Genomic DNA, 17,272 nt, shown 5'->3' with positions numbered 1-17,272 from the left:
TGGGCGCCTCTGAATGACGCGCCCTTGAGTGCATCCGAGGTCACCGTCACTCTCACGGTCCCTATGCCGGGACTACGTTCTTTGTAAGCGCCACCCCTGCTTCTCTTTGTGGCCGCCGGCCTAGTCCTGAAAAGCCCGGCTCCCGTCTTCGGATGCGCCGAAAGGGCGCGGCCAATTAGGGCAGTAAAACGCCGCTTTGAGGGTGCGTGCCTCGGGGCCACCATGTTACGCTTGGAGTGCGTAAGCCCGGGAAGCGGCTTTTGAAAGTGCCGCGGCGCCTAATGGCCACCCTGGCCGTGTCAAAGCTGCGCCGTACACGTGTACGCGTCCTCTATCTTGGGAGAGGAGGGAAGTCCACAAAGTCAGGAAGGCGGCATTTGGCCCGACGATTGGTGGAATTCGAGATGTCGCTTTGACCAATCAGGTGTGCTGCCCGGCTCACAATGGACACGAGAGATTATAATCCCGGGCATAACGGTCAGCGCGAGACTTAGCTGAGACTTAGCTTGGGCTGGGTATCAGCGAGCCTCCGTGCTTAGTGCACGTAAACCTCGCCGTCTAGGGCGTAACCCAGAGTCGATCGCTAAGGTATGCACCTAGGGCGTAACTCGGAGGGTCGATCGCTAAGACGGCCATGCATAACCAACCCTCTAATGAACTTTCTGTAACCAACTTCTGTAAATCACCGTAAATACAGTTTTCTTCGTTTTGCTCATTGAATCTGCCGTCGCCGTTCCCTTGTCTCATCCTTGGCCACCACCACCGCCGAGCACCCGCAGCGAAGGGCTCCTTCGCCGCCGTCAACGAACCACAAACCCTGAAGGAGGGGTTTCTACTGGCGCAGCCACGACAGAACTCGGCACTTGGGAGCGTCAACGACGAACGACTGAACCCGCCCTGCAACGGCCCAGACGAGGAGACCGCAGCCTTGGCAAGCATCCAGTCTGAAGACCGAGGGTCGAAACCCGCCAGCCAACAAGCCATCATCGAAGGCGACCACCACAGCACCAAGCACCGGGCTCTGGGCGACGGACCGTCGAGGCGTCTGCGTCGGGTGAGTGGGATTTCTTGCGTGCATTCAAGGTTGGCATGGCGTGCGGGTAGGAAGGCGCATGGTTGTGACGCGAAGTAAGGGGGCTAGCATGGGCAAGCAAGGACAGTAATGCGGACGACCCGCCAGGGCCGCTGGAAACAATCGGAAATGGTCCGGAACGGCAGGCACCCCCGGGCGTGGCAGGAGGTGAGCAGGAGACGCTACTGCCAACAGTAGCAAGTGAATTGGAAGCCATGACACTGAAGCATGTGGAACTTAGGATTAAAGAATTGGAGCTCGAGTCTGAAAAAATCGCTCTTCGGAGAGTCGAGCTCCAGAGTTCCACCAGTGGCCCACCAAGCACGGGTTCGCAACGCAGCGATCGCCGGCAGGCGAACTTGGACCTCGTTGCGCAATGCTCCAAGGTGTTGAAAGGCTACCAGTTGCCGTGCGATGCGGACGCGCCACTGTGGTTCGATGAGGTGGAAAAATTGTTCGCAACATTCGAGGTGCCAGATAACAGCCGCGTACACCTCATTATGCCGGCGTTGACCGAGCGTGTCCGATACCTACCGCGCAACCTCAGCCAGCAGGAGTGTATGGACTATGAGACAGTTAAGCAAGCTGTCTTGAGCGAGCTGCGACTGACACCGGCAGAGTACCTGGATCGGTTCGAGAGTGCCGCTAAAAGAAAAGACGGGACTTGGGCGCAATTCACTTCTCGGGTGACAACGTATTTTGCGTACTACCTACAGGCGCGGGGGGCAGACTCCAAGGAGACCCTAACTGAACTAATGGTAGCGGACCGGATTAAGGCTAGTCTCAGCGCCGAGGGCCTCGAGTACGTGCGGCTTAGAGAAGGGGAGAGTTGGCTGAAACCAACCGAGGTGGCGAAAGTGCTTCAAACATTCGAACAGGCGAAAGGAAAGGGGCGCGCTTCGAAACCGGGAACCCCTCACGCAGACCCTTTTCCACCGAAACGGGCGAACGCAGACAGGAGTCCCGCGGTGTTACCTGTGCCGCGGGCAAGGTCACATCGCGAAAAATTGCCCCACACCCGCCGCTGGAAAAGGAGTGCCACACCGCCCCCCAAACACGCAGGCACGGAGAGTTCAGGCAATAGCTGTAGCAGCGAGCGGGGGGACGACACGCGCAGAGACAATGCTAACAGCTAAAGTGGCAATGTCGGAGCCGAACCTTAAGCAAGGCAGGTCAAAGCTGCAGGTCGTTGAGCTCGTCTGTGGAGAGCAGCGTTTGGAGGCGGTGCTGGATACGGGCAGCGAAATCACCGTAATTCGTGAAAGTTTGTTGGCCCCTTTGTCGAGCGAACCATCCGGCACGGTCAGGCTGACGTCAGCTTTCAGGAAAGCTGTCGAAGCAAAGCTAGCCGCATTACCCCTGGGCATGAGTGTGCCAGGGGCGGTGAGGTAGCCTGAAAAGGTTGAGATGTTATGCGCTGTTACGGACGAACTAGCCGAATGAGTAAATTGCTTACTTAGTAGCCAGGACTGGGAGCTTCTCAGGGAACATAACTACGAGCGCGCACCACTCGCGACGGCTGATCCTAGGGCGCAAAGTAGCGCCGACGCGTTCGACAAAGAGCAGGAGGAAAACGGCGAGCTTGCGTGCGACGCTAACGCCCAGCAAAGGAGCATCTATCACGTGGACAAAATCCCCGATGCGTTAGACGCGGCCCATCCAGCCAGCCAGAGAAACGCTCTCCAGACTTCCCAGACAAATGACGAGAGCTTAACGAAGGCGCCAAGGTTGGCAAGTCGGGCATGTTTGTGAAAGACGGAATCCTCTTTCACTGGAACTCTATAGCTGGAACCAGGGTGAGGCAACTGGTACTTCCCAGAGAGAGACGAAAAGAGGTACTCCAGCTAGCCCACGAGTCAATGTTGGCGGGACACCTGGGAGTAAAAAAGACCAAAACAAGGATAAAGTACAGCTTCTACTGGCCCAGCATGGAGAGGGACGTGTTGGAGCATTGTAAATCCTGCCACGGGTGTCAGGTGCGGTTAGTTAGACGTCAGAGCGACAGGGTGCCGATTACACCACTGACAAGGCCCGAACGCCCCTTTCAGGTGGTAAATGTAGATGTGATAGGCCTGATTGACACGCCATCCTTGAGGGGACACCGCTACGCACTATGCCTGGTGGACCTGTGTACCCGCGGGCCAGAAGTGGTATTCCTACGCTCCTTAACCGCGAAAGCCACATGCGATGCCTTGCTCGACATTTTCAGTCGTACGGGCATTCCGGAGACAATCTGTTCCGACCAGGGAACCAACTTCAAGTTCCAGCTCACACAGATGATGTTGCAGAAACTGGGGTGCACCCCCAGGTTTTCTACCCCAGACCACCCAGAGAGCAATGGGCTGGTAGAGAGATGGAACCGCGTCCTTAAGAATATGCTGTTTCACGTGATTCAAAAGGACCCCAAGAACTGGGACAAGCTGATACCATCCGTATGGTGGACATAGCGAGGTACCTCACGAAACCACTGGGGTAGCGCCTTTTCGATTGCTCTACGGGATAAACCCGACGGGCCCACTCGCTATTCTCCAGCAAGCGTGGACAGGAGAGGTGGCGATACCGGCAACACTGAGAGAAAAGCCGGGGAAGTACCTCGCGCAGCTAAAAGAACAGCTGGAGGGGGCAGCGGGTGTCGCCGGGCTCACGAGTGCCACGCGGCAGGGCAGTTATACCGACGCGTATAATCGCACCGCGCGAAACAAAAACTTCAGCGTAGGTGATCAGGTGCTTCTCTTCGACACCGAACGTGTGACAAAGATGGCACCTAGGTGGCTGGGCCCATTCACAGTCTTGGTGCGTGAGAGGCAACATTCCTACCGTATTCAGACAGGGGCGGGCGAAACCGCCGTTGCGCACGCGAACAGGCTAAGGTAAGGCCGTATTACGCCCGGGTGAGCCACGTAGGAGTCGCGTTTGACGAGGAGAGAGAGTTTGGAGAAGTGGAGTACGCACCGCGGGCTTTTCTTGCTGGTGGGGGCGAGATATTGACTAGAGAAAAGTTATCCCACCTCAACGCAAAGCAGCGCGACGATGTTACCTTGGTGTTCGAGAAACACAGCGGTGTTTTCCACGGGAAGCCGGGAATGGCTAAAATAGGTCAACATCGAATAGAACTGGAGGAAGGAAAGAAACCGCAAAGGTCGTTTTCGTATAGGGTCCCCGAGCTGTTAAGGGAGGAGGTTAGCCGCCAGGTTAAGGAACTACTTGGACTAGGGCTCATATACGCGGTGGAAAATGAATGCGCGCATCCCGTCGTGTGCGTCGCGAAAAAAGACGGCACCCTACGCATGTGCGTCGACTACCGGACGTTAAACGCCATTACCCGCATAGACGAATCCTATGACGAACCCCGAGGAACTGATCTACAGGGTCGGGCGAGCACGGTATATTACGGTGGTCGACCTCAAGAGCGTGTACTGGCAGGTTCCCATGGACCCGAAAAGCCAACATTTCAACGCCGCGGCGACGTTCCAGAGAATGGTAAACAGGCTCCTCTCCAAGCATCAGGCATACGCCACAGCATACTTAGACGACATCGCAGTCTTTTCTGAGACGTGGGAAGAGCACCTCGCACACCTTGATACCATTTTGCAGCTGTTTGGCGAGGCCGGACTTAAAGCGAGTCCGGAGAAGTGTCAAGTCCCTCAAGCCCACATTCGCTACCTCGGACACGTGGTTGGGTCAGGATCCCACGGGCCAGACCCCGATAAGGTAGCTGCAATTAGAGGTTTAACCCCACCGCAGAATAAAAAGCAGCTAAGGAGTTTACTCGGACTATGCGGTTACTACCGTGAGTACGTTCGTAACTATGCCGAGGTAGCAGGTCCGCTAACCATTCTAATAAAACGGGGGATACCGAACTCGATACCGTGGCCAGACGAGGCCCAGCGCCCATTTGACGAGCTGAAGGAGTCACTCTGCAAGGCGGTCGCGCTCAGCACTCCGAACCCCAGTCAGCCGTACTGGCTTTTTACTGACGCGCCCGCGAGAGCGGCAGGTGCTTGCCTTGCACAGATGTCTGAGCACGGGGTAGAGAAGCCAGTATCCTTCGCCAGTCATCGGTTTGACCCGACCCAGGCACGGTGGTCTACCATCGAGCGGGAGGCGTTCGCCATCATTTGGGCGCTCAAAAAGTTTGATCACTGGCTGTTTGGCGCGGAGGTGAATGTTGTTTCGGACCACAACCCATTGTCTTACCTGACAACTACTACTCCACACGGGGCAAAGCTGGCAAGGTGGGCGCTGGCTTTACAGCGCTACAATGTCTCTGTGAGACACCGGAAAGGAACCAGCAACGGCAACACCGATGCCCTGTCTAGGCTCCCCAATGCTGCTTATGAGCATTAGCACAGCCATGCCGCCCTTGATGAGCGTGAATGTTCCCGCTCGCCCGCGCACATTGGGGTGTGTGGGGACCCGTCAAGGCTCGGACACTGGTGCCGCGACTGGAGTGCTACAAACGCAGGGCAGTGGTCGACCTAGGATGCCTTCCCGCGGGTGGCAATCTGTGTGGGTGTGCGTGTTTGCCCTATTTTTATAGGTGGACCGACAACGTACTATTATGTGCCACAGTTAGTCCGCGGGCATGTTTTCAAATGAATTGTGTCGATCGCCTGCTTACGCCTAACAGACATGGCGAGAATACTTTGTGTTGGTTTTGCGGGCAGGCGCGTGCCTAGGTGTTTCGTTTGCTCTCGACGAAAGTGTTACTGTGCACTGTTATTTTCACTCGCGGTTATGCTGCTGTTTTTTTTCTGTCGCGTTTGGTCTTGTGTGTCTGCAGTTAGAATCATAAGGGCCTAAGCGTGCAAGTTGTGTTTGCTGCATGTGTGGCTGCGCCATACCTTATGCTTCGCCCGTGTTTGTTTCCTAGACTTCCCGTTGTCGCCCTGGGTGTAGGCGCGGTGAAGATATCGGAAAACGGAGGCTCGTAGTTCGTAGCGGGTATAGTTAGCGTCAGCAGTCCTTGTGGTTTTTTTTTCGCATTACAGGCGTCGGTTCTCCCCCTGTTATGCTCTTTGGGAGGGACGTGTAGGACTGCTGCCTCCTTTGGGCATAGCGGAGGAAGGGAGATTGAGAGATAAGATGCGCGGGCCACGCGGCCGGGCGCATTGCCGCTCTCACTTCTCTTAATGACCGCCGCAATAATTGGTTTTTCTTGGGGGGAAAGCAGCTTCCCTTTTTGGATGCCTCTGAATGAAGCGCCCTTGAGTGCTTCCGAGGTCACCGTGTCACTCTCACGGTGCCTATGCTGGGACTACGTTCTTTATAAGCGCCACCCCTGCTTCTCTTTGTGGCCGCCGGCCTAGTTCTGAAGAGCCCGGCTCCCGTCTTCGGATGCGCCGAAAGGGCGCGGCCAATTAGGGCAGTAAAACGCCGCTTTGGGGTTGCGTGCCTCGGTGCCACCATGTTACGCTTGGAGTGCATAAGCTCGGGCAGCGGCTTTTGAAAGTGCCGCGGCGCCTAATGCCCACCCTGGTCGTGTAAAAGCTGTCCCGTAGACGTGTACGCGTCCTCCGTCTTGGGAGAGGAGGGAAGTCCACAAAGTCGGGAAGGCGGCGTTTGGCCCGACGATTGGTGGAATTCGAAATGTCGCTCTGACCAATCAGGTGTACTGCCCGGCTCACAATGGACACGAGGGATTATAATCCCGGGCATAACGGTCAGCGGGAGACTTAGCTGAGACTTAGCTTGGGCTGCGGACCAGCGAGCCTCCGTGCTTAGTGCACGTAAACCTTGCCGTCTAGGGCGTAACCCAGAGTCAATCGCTAAGGTATGCACCTAGGGCGTAACTCGGAGGGTCGATCGCTAAGACGGCCACGCATAACCAATGCTGTAATCAACTTTCTGCAACCAACTTCTGTAAATAACCGTAAATACAGTTTTCTTCGTTTTGCTCATCGAATCTGCCGTCGCCGTTCCCTTGTCTCATCCTTGGCCACCACCACCGCCGAGCACCCGCAGCGAAGGGCTCCTTCACCGCCGTCAATGAACCACAAACCGTGAAGGAGGGGTTTCTACTGAGGTACAACAACGAAAAACAGAAACAGGAGAAGGGCAAAGCCTTTAGACGCGCACACGCGCATAGAAGCAATAAACATGCACAAACGCACAAATGGCCATGGAAAGAAGTAAAATGACCAACGACTCGGCCGATTAACCCAAACAACGAAATCGACCAAATGGGCGATAAAACAAGCAAAATAAACTGACAAGACACTTTTTTTCATGCGTGGGTACACGGGGCGAGACAAAACATTATCAATGGTCTCAAGAAGAACGACGTATAGAAACAATTATGTGCTTATACCTACACACGTGTACACGGACAACACCTAAAGAATACAATGTGTACACAAAATCACATTGACCAGATTTTTCACATCACCATCACCGACCGACGCTTAAGTTGTATGTATCAGTAAAAAGGCGACAGATGTGTGTGTTACGGGGCGAAAACAAAAGCTTGCCATCTTGTTCATTCATTCCCCCTGCAACTGTGTTGAATGTGTTGATTAGAAATGATTCATACATCTCTCTTTCTTTCGTGGTGTGTTCTCAACTTCGATTTTAGCATGGTCACGGTAGCATATATATATATATATATATATATATATATATATATAACAATATATATATATATATATATATATATATATATATATATATATATATATTGTTACAAGCGGCAGGACATAGATGAGATGAACTATGTAATGGGGTAGAACGATCTATTTACAGTATTTACAAGCGGCCATGGCCGAGTCCGCTGAGTCTGCACGCGCCCTCTTCCACGTCGTCTTTGATACCGAGCTATGCAGCCATGGGGCATTGTCCACTGGTCCCGTGACACTACCCCCCCGGGCAAAGACGACCGTCCCGGTCGAGGCCATACGGGTACGACTCGAAGGCGGTGCCGTTGATTCCTTTCGCCTGCGAGGGTCCGAGTCGGCAGCTCGATCTTGTCTTAGCAGTGCTCGAGTGCCAGCCGCAGTAGTGCACGCGGTTGCTGATAGGTGGAGCGCAATTGCAGAAGACGGGGGCTGTGTGGTTGGATTTGCGTGTACGACGCTCAGCTTTGTCATTGGGGCCTCTCAACCGGGTAGCTCAAGGCAGCTCTTGATCCACAAGCTGTTGCACCAGTATCTCAATTTTTCTTCGGGGCAAGGCTTTTCCCGTCGCGGAGAATCCGACGGTAGCAACCTCTGCGAGTTCAATGATGTCGACGCACATGCGGAAAGTTTGACGTCGATAGCTGAGGTGAGGACGACATGGGATGAGTATATACAGTGAAGTTCTGGCCGCCGCACATGATGGTGATGGTCGTGATAAGCACCGGCCCCGGAACAGCTGTGATCACCGCCGACCCCACGAGGCAGCATCCAAAACCCTCGGAGAAGCGCCGGAGATCTGGGAGGGGGAACGCCGTCGGCTCTACGTCTGGTCGTAGCGGGTCAGTTCGTCTGGTCTCGGTGGGGCATGGGCAGAGGACACGGGGCTGGGGAATGGTCGCGTCCATGGCTCACCGGGGCTGGGTCGGGCCGACGCTTTCCAAGAGCCAGGGTGAGACCGATTCATGCGTCGTGGCGAGGTGAAGCTCGGGGACGGGATGGGACTGTACCCCGCACGCTCCACCAAAATGTTACGCGGCGGCAGGACATAGATGAGATGAACTATGTAATGGGGTAGAACGATCTATTTACAGTATTTACAAGCAGCCATGGCCGAGTGCGCTGAGCCTGCACGCGCCCTCTTCCACGTCGTCTTCGATGCCGAGCTATGCCGCCATGGGGCATTGTCCACTGGTCCCGTGACACTTGAGCTACCCGGTTGAGAGGCCCCAATGACAAAGCTGAGCGTCGTACAGGCACATCCAACCACACAGCCCCCGTCTTCTGCAATTGCGCCCAACCTATCAGCAACCGCGTGCACTACTGCGGCTGGCACTCGAGCACTGCTAAGACAAGATCGAGCTGCCGACTCGGACAATCGCAGGCGAAAGGAATCAACGGCACCGCCTTCGAGTCGTACCCCTATGGCCTCGACCGGGACGGTCGTCTTTGCCCGGGGGAGTAGTGTCACGGGACCAGTGGACAATGCCCCATGGCGGCATAGCTCGGCATTGAAGACGACGTGGAAGAGGGCGCGTGCAGACTCAGCGGACTCGGCCATGGCCGCTTGTAAATACTGTTAATAGATCGTTCTACCCCATCACATAGTTCAGCACTATGTAAAGACCTTCCGCGATTGCCAGAGAAGGAAGACTCCACCTCTGAAACCGGCAGGGCTACTTCAACCGATCAAGCCACCTAATGCGCCTTTTCAACAAGTCGGCATAGACTTGCTGGGGCCATTTCCAACGTCGACGAAGGGTAATCGATGGATTATGGTCGCGACTGACTACCTCACACGGTAGGCGGAGACAGCGGCTGTCGTACGAGCAACCTCGGCTGAGGTAGCACAGTTTTTTGTGCACAACGTCGTTTTGAGGCATGGGGCACCACAGGTCGTCATAACAGACAGAGGTACAGCTTTCACGGCGGACCTCATGCAGTCCGTTATGATGCTGACGCACACCACCCACAGGCGGACTAGTGCATACCATCCGCAGACCAAAGGCTTGACGGAGAGACTAAACAAAACCCTCGCCGACATGCTTTCCATGTATGTAGACGTCGAGCACAAAACCTGGGACGAAATTTTGCCATACGCCACGTTCGCTTACAACACGGCAGTTCAGGCGACCACAGCAATTACTCCTTTCCAATTAGTTTACGGCCCCACCGTTACTACTACCTTAGATTCCATGCTACCGGTTCATGAAGACGAAGAGAACACCGACATTGATAACTTCGTGCAAAAAGCGGAGGAAGCACGCCAGCTAGCACGGCAGCGGATCCAACGTCAGCAGTGCGCCGACGCAGCTCGCTACAATCAGAACAGGCGGTTGGTGTTTTACGAGCCCGGAGACGCTGTCTGGGTTTGGACACCAGTGCGCGCGCGCGGACGTTCAGAAAAACTACTGCGTTGGTACTTTGGCCCATATAAGGTCGTGCGCCGCCTGAGTGACGTCAATTACGAAGTTATACCGGACAGTAGCGCTTGTTCCTCGCGACGCAGGACAACTTCCGAGGTCGTACACGTCGTGCGAATGAAGCCTTACTATGACAGAAACTGACCTCACCCTCATCAACAAGAGCGAGAAATTTTGGCTTACGCCAAAACTGTCGTGTTACCAGTTTGGCGGCAACCCGCTGCGCCATCTCGTTTTGGCTATGATCGTCTACAGCCACAGCCTAGCATCGAGACGATGCTATCTTAGAAGAGGGGGCAATGCCACGGCCCATCGATTCAGCGACAGCCTAGAAAGGAGCTCTACACTGAAGACTATCAATGCCGCCAATCCTACCACAGCACGAAACCAGATGCGCGTGTTCTGGCGCATGGAAGTGAAAGAAGACGAAACTCGTTCGTGTGTGCCGCTCGGTACTGCCATCGCCATTAGCTCTATGGTTTAAGCCTAATGCTGACATTAAACTTACGATAGCGAACCCCTACATTATGCTACAATATATATATATATATATATATATATATATATATATATATATATATATATATATATATATATATATATATATATATATATATGTATATACCTATATATACATAGCAAATCAGAACGGGAAATGAGGGGCCCGTTGAATTAAGACAGAAACGAGGGTTGGCAGTCAAGATAGCTTAGGAAAGCAAAGGGGAAAAGGTGGTAGGTCATTGAAATAGATAAAGAATTGGGAAAGACCGAAAGAAAGTGGAGAAAAATGCCCGCCGCGTGGGATATATATATATATATATATATATATATATATATATATATATATATATATATATATACGGAACAATAAAACTTCCAAGCTAGTGCAGAAGACAAGGAAAGAAAACTTCGAGCACAGTAGAGACCAGGATTCTTGCCAATGTTTCAGCAGCGAGACTTGCATTCGTCAGGGCAAACCGTCGCCTGGCTGGCACGCTTTATATAGGGGTAGGCCCCCGGTAACAGGAGAGAAGGAAGTGGAATGTAGAATGCAGGAATGGGATTGGTTTGGGAGTATGCAGGGGGAGATATTGAGGAGGAATGAAGGTTGTATAGTTTGAGCCGCAAAGACAGTAAGAGGGACGTCAGGTGTCGTGGAGAACGGCGTTACAGCCCGTTATGGCGAACCACTGCTCTGCACTTCCGACAGCTTTAACATTGAGTGGAATGGCTCTAATTTTTTGAGGGAAAGGATGAGAGGGTGTTTGTTGCCACACTGCATGGCCTAAAGCAGGGTTCTCAGAAACGCCGGAAGCAGAACAAGTGCTGAGACGAGTTCTTATCAGAAGGTATCTGCAAGCCCCAGGTCAAAAGAAAAGGAAGGGGGAAAATAGCTAGCTCAAGGAAAAAAAGAAAAAAAGGGAAAACCACACACACACACACCCACACCCCCCCCACACACACACACAAGAAATAACCATACTACTGACCTGGCACGTGTTGCCAACAGCAACATTCCTGGAAGAGCTTTTCCTCAAACTCAAAAGGAGGTACGGGGAACCAGTCAAAGCAGAGCAAAAAAGACAGAAAGCCATAAAAATGAAATGGAATTTCAGGGTATACACTTTGAAAGGATGCCTGCGCGTACTAAACTGGAAGCTAAGGGAGGAAAACAAAAGAATTAGGTGACGGCATAAAGAGCAGAGGGAGGAGTCATATTGCTTGGATAAGCTACAAGCAAGACAATGCGTAACTACAGCTTGCACTGTAGAACATCAGGTTCTCAGTAATTCGGACTATGGAGTATTAGGTCACATAACGGCCGCACTCGATACAGAAATTGGTGCAGTAGAACCACCTCCCCCCGCCAATATTCATATTGTAGAAATGAGCTCCCTCCGTACCGGCACCAACAATGTTATTGACATTTCCAAAACTCTAACGGGCGAAGAAAAAAGTATTCTAGAACGAGGTCAAATTTTTGTCTCACAAATTACCGCGTGAATGAATACGGGTTACACAAAGATCTCACTGAATTTTCTCGGAGAATCCGACTAAGAGTTTTTTTCGGAAAAACAGGACCAACCTGACATTAACGAGCACGCCCTCCCCCCACCGAGCACTTCGACTCCAGATTTAGGTCAATCTCCAATATTAGATCTGTACTTAAAATCAGTATCAAGAGAAATAGTGACAACAACTAAGCAACCAAATGAGCCCAAGAACCTAACTCCAACGGAAGAAGTCACCCTGAATAGCCTATCGCCCAGAACCGACATAGTCATAAAGGCAGAGGACAAAGGTGGTAGCGTAGTTATTTTACCAATCGGAAAATACAAATATGAAGCTCATAGGCACCTTCGAAACCCTTGCCACTACAAGCTCTTAGATAACTATCCGAGCCAGGAGTGAAGCCTAAAAAGCCTTTAGAGCCTCACAGATCTGCTATCTAAGAATTAATGACGATCACTGACTTAAACTTCATGAAACCGAATAACAAGCAGGCAGCACGTTTTTACCACTTCTCAAAAAGTCCACAAAGTCCCCGTCGAATCATTGTTTACTGCCGACGCTCTTTGCAGACCCATAGTTTCGAATAACAATACCTCAACTGAAGCATTATCTCTGTTTCTGAATCGTTACCTATCCGACATTCCGGCTCTTCTGCCTTCATTCGTTCAGGACACCTCCACTTCCTTCGAATAATAGAAGAGATAAATAAGTTTGGGTGCCTACCCAGTGGAACTGTCCTTGTAACTCGCACTTCTCCTTATGTGGTCACCTAATTCATTTTGTTTTCATTCTTCAGCTTCCAGTATAGTACGCGCAGGCATTCCTCCAACGTCTCCTCTGGAATTTCACTTCATTCTTATTTTTTTCTGTCTTTTTTGCTCCCATTTGTCTTGTTCCCCGTGCGGCCTTTTGGCTTGAGCTTTTCCTTTTTGAGTTTCAGAAAAGGCCTATTCCAGGAATGTTGCTCTTGGCGGCACCTGCCATTTCAGTTGTGCGGTTATTGCTTGCGCGCGCGCGCGTGCGTGCGTGCGTGCGTGCGTGCGTGTGTGTGCGTGTGTGTGTGTGCGTGCGTGTGTGTGTGTGTGTTTTCTTTTTTTCTTTTTTACTTGACCTAGCTATTTTCCCCTTTTCCTTCCTTTTTTGACCTGGGGCTGGCAGATACTTTCTGATAAGAACTTTTCTCACCACCTGTTCTGGTTGCGGCGTTTCTGAGAACCTTGATGTACGCCACGCGGCGTGGCAACAAACACCCTCGCATCCTTTCCATCAAAAAAGTTCCCGGAAAGTCTACCACACCGGACTTCTCTCCTACTGTCTTCGCGGCTCAAACAATACAACGTTCATTCCTAGTCAATATCTCCCCCTGCATACTCCCAAACCAATCAGGCTCCCGCATTTTACTTCCTTCTGTCCTTTTACCTGGGGACCTACCCCTAAATAAAGCGCGCCAGCCAGGCGAGGGTTTGCCCTGACGAATGCAAGTTTCGTATGTGAAACGTTGGGAACAATCCTGGTCTCTACCCTGTTCTTCGAAGTTTTCTTTTCTTGTGTTCTCTACTATCTTGGAAGGTTGATTGCTATATATATATATATATATATATATATATATATATATATATATATATATATATATATATATATATATATATATATATATATATATATATATATATATATATATATATATATATATATATATATATATATATATATATATATATATATATATATATATATATATATATATATATATGCAGCGAACCATGCATTGGGTTTGTTTATTTGTGTTTTGCTTTAACCGCCGGGCTGCGCTGGTGTGTGTTATCTCTGTGCCAAGGGAAGCGCGTGTTCCATTCTTTCTTTCTGTGCCGCATGTGTTATCTGTTCTGATAGGGAGAGCATTCCGGTCTAACGTGAACAGCCCGGCTTCGTGAGAATATATATATTGTAGCAAGTATGTAGCGCAAATGTACGAGCAATTGTGACCAGCATAAGTCATAACGGGCAATTCCCCATATGTGGGTATGCGCTGGATGACGACGAAGAAGAGGACGCTCTCGTTGAAGCTCCGCCTCGCGATAAGCTGGTCGTCTCGGCTCGCCCCTGCTGCGCTGACGCCTCGTTCACGAATAAACGGGCCCATCCTTCTACAGGAACGTCCAGTATCTCCTTTACAATTTTTGGTGGAGGTTGCGGTCCTGCTCGGGTCCTCATTTGTCTACCCTGGAGCTGCGCAGTCGGACACTTCCCTCGACGATGTCTCACGGTAACCACCACGAGTCCCCACCTCGTGTGGCACCGATCATCTGCCCTGGCACGGTCCGTCAACGGGATCCCCCCTTCTTCAACGGCACTGATGACCAGGACGCTGAGGACTGGCTCGCCACCTTTGAACGTGTGAGCACCCATAACAACTGGGACGATAAGCATAAGCAAAACAACGTCAGTCTCTCTTTTACCGGTGTTGCAGAGACGTGGGATAAGAACCACGGGTCTGATCTTCGCACATGGTCAGACTTCAAGACCGAATTTACCAAAGTGTTCCGGCGCCCGGCACTTCGAAAACTGCGCGCTGAACAGCGTTTGCGCGAACGCGCTCAGCGCACGAATGAAAGCTTTATCTCTTATATCGAGGACATCCTTGACTTATGTAACAGGGCAAACAATGCTATGACCGAAGAGGGAAAGATCAAGCATATCCTTAAAGGCTTAGAAGACGATGCCTTCCAGATGCTGATCGCGAAATACCCTCGCACTGTTGCTGAAATCATCAATGCTTGCCAAGACTTCGATGAACTCCGCAGAGAGGGCTCTCACTCGTAAACCCGCGGAGCAAGACCACTCGCTTTGCAGCTTAGCCTCTGACGATAAGGGTGTCCTCTTCGCCCAGATTCAGCAGTTTGTTCGCGAAGAAGTGGCTCGTCAGCTTTCTCTCGTTGGCGACGTAGTGAAGATGCCTCAGCCCAATTTAGCCCCAACCCTCACGAGCGTGATACAACAACAAGTCGTTGACGCACTTCCATGCACCCGGCAGCCCAATCTCGCGGTAGCCCCAGTGGCTTACGCCGACATCACGCCGCAAACGCCGATGACCGCTCCTTTGACTTTCGCCGACGCAGTACAACATATGCCTCTAACCTATGCCGAGACCGTGGCACGGTTTCACTGGAGCCGTACCGGGACCCTACCTTGCGACTGCTGCAAGCACTGGGAGTCATGCCACTGCCGGAGTTCAACGCATTCGCCCCATGCCTGTCGTGCCGCATCCGGCGTCCCCATTTGCAAACCCTTGGCGCACGTCCGATAATCGCCCTATCTGTTATTCCTGTGGGATTGCGGGACATGTGGCACGCTACTGTCGCCGTGGCATGACGGGGACGCGCAACTCATCGTGGTCCTTTCCTTATGCGCCCTCACCACCCATGAAGGACGCCCCAGCCCCGTTTTCGACGACACCCATCTCGTCCGATGACCGTGACGTCACCAGTCGTCGCTCGCAGTCTCCACGACGCCGCTCACTCTCCGATGCGCCGTCGCCCTACGACTAGTCAGACGGAAAACTAGGCGCCGCAGTTCCGGAGGCAAAAAACTGCGTCACCGTCGAAATGCCAAAGTCCTCCTTGTTCGCCGCCTAATTTAATCAATTTGTATGTTGATAATATTTTTACCCTGGCGCTCATTGATACTGGAGCTGCGGTTTCTGTTATTGACGATAAATTTTGCCGATCGTTGCGAAAGGTGACGACGCCTATACATGGTGTTACTCTAAGCACCGCTAATGCGCAACCTGTGAAACCGCTGGCCGCATGCACTGCTCGGGTTACAATTCAAGGGGTCGTCTACATCATCGAGCTCATCGTCCTGCCGTCCTGCTCTCACAATCTCATTATCGGATGGGACTTCTTGTCACGACATCACGCCATCACTGACTGCGTGCGCGCTGAAGTAGAGCTGTTTCCGGTACTGGAAGACGATTGTGAGAAAGCCGCGGCAAAGTTGCTTGTTGCTGACGACACGGATATCCCACCGGATTTAATTGTGCTTGCGCCATTGTCGTGCAGCAGTGTTTCGGACGCCACAGTCATATTCGCTCCTTCTGGTCTCTTGTCGCTTCGCAAATCCCTTCCACTGCCGTTCGCTGTCCTCGACATCAAATCCGGTTCCTGTTCTGTGCCTTTCTCAAACCCAAATCCGTACCCCATCAAAATCTTTCGCAGTGCATGCGTTGGCCTTATAGAGAAAGTTGAGCCTTCCGTTCTTATCGACGTAGCTGAAGACGTTTCTCCCGTTCATATCAGCGCGCTTAGCTCCGGTTGCTTACGTGATATCCAACCTGATGCGACTATGTTGCTCAACGCCATTGACGACGCCCTTACTTCGACCCAACGTGACAAACTGTTGACCGTTCTACGTCGCTTCAGTACATCATTTGACTGTCATGGCACTCCTTTGGGCCGCACGTCAACTGTTTCGCATCAGATCGACACTGCCACCCACGCACCATTGCGACAGCGGCCTTATCATGTGTCCTCCACCGAGCATCGTGTTATTGAGGAACACGTGGAGGACATGTTAAAACGCGACGCCATTCGACCATCGATAAGTGCTTGGGCTTCTCCTGTGGTACTTGGCAAGAAAAAAAGATGGGTCCATTCGTTCTGCGTGGATTATAGACGTCTCAACAAAATAACTCGCAAGGAGGTTTACCCGCTGCCCCGAATTGATGACGCCCTGGACAGCTTGCAAGGGGCCGAGTACTTCTCATCATCGTATTTGAGGTCCGGCTACTGGCAAGTCCCCATGGCCGACGCCGATCGCTCTGAAACGGCATTTGTAACACCAGATGGGCTCTACGAGTTCAATGTCATGGCATTCGGACTCAGTAATGCGCCCGCGACATTCGAACGAATGATGGACAACATGCCTTTGCTACTTTGATGACATCGTCGTGTTTTCACCAGATTTTACGACCCATCTAACGCGCCTGGAACAAGTACTGAAATGCCTGACTTCCGCCGGTTTGCAGCTGAACCTTAAAAAGTGCCGCTTCGCTTCTGGGAAACTCACCATTCTGGGCCGTGTAGTTTCGAAAGATGGCGTCCTCCCGGATCCAGCGAAACTCCGTGCCGTGGCGGAGTTCCCGAAGCCGACTA

General features: G+C 52.0%; 2 pseudogenes; both read left to right on the top strand.

Moving 5' to 3' along the window:
* The first annotated feature begins 281 nt into the window (after window positions 1-281).
* On the top strand, window positions 282-2,824 carry LOC144152711 (uncharacterized; annotated as a pseudogene).
* Window positions 2,825-4,411: 1,587 nt separating this feature from the next.
* Window positions 4,412-17,272, top strand: part of LOC144152644 (uncharacterized) — a 54,671-nt pseudogene continuing 41,810 nt past the window's right edge.

This window comes from Haemaphysalis longicornis, unplaced genomic scaffold, assembly GCF_048455015.1.
Source record: "Haemaphysalis longicornis isolate Haplotype H1 unplaced genomic scaffold, Haemaphysalis longicornis Haplotype H1 scaffold_1, whole genome shotgun sequence".
NCBI classification, from domain to species: domain Eukaryota; kingdom Metazoa; phylum Arthropoda; class Arachnida; order Ixodida; family Ixodidae; genus Haemaphysalis; species Haemaphysalis longicornis.
This window is presented reverse-complemented; position numbering and strand designations above follow the sequence as displayed.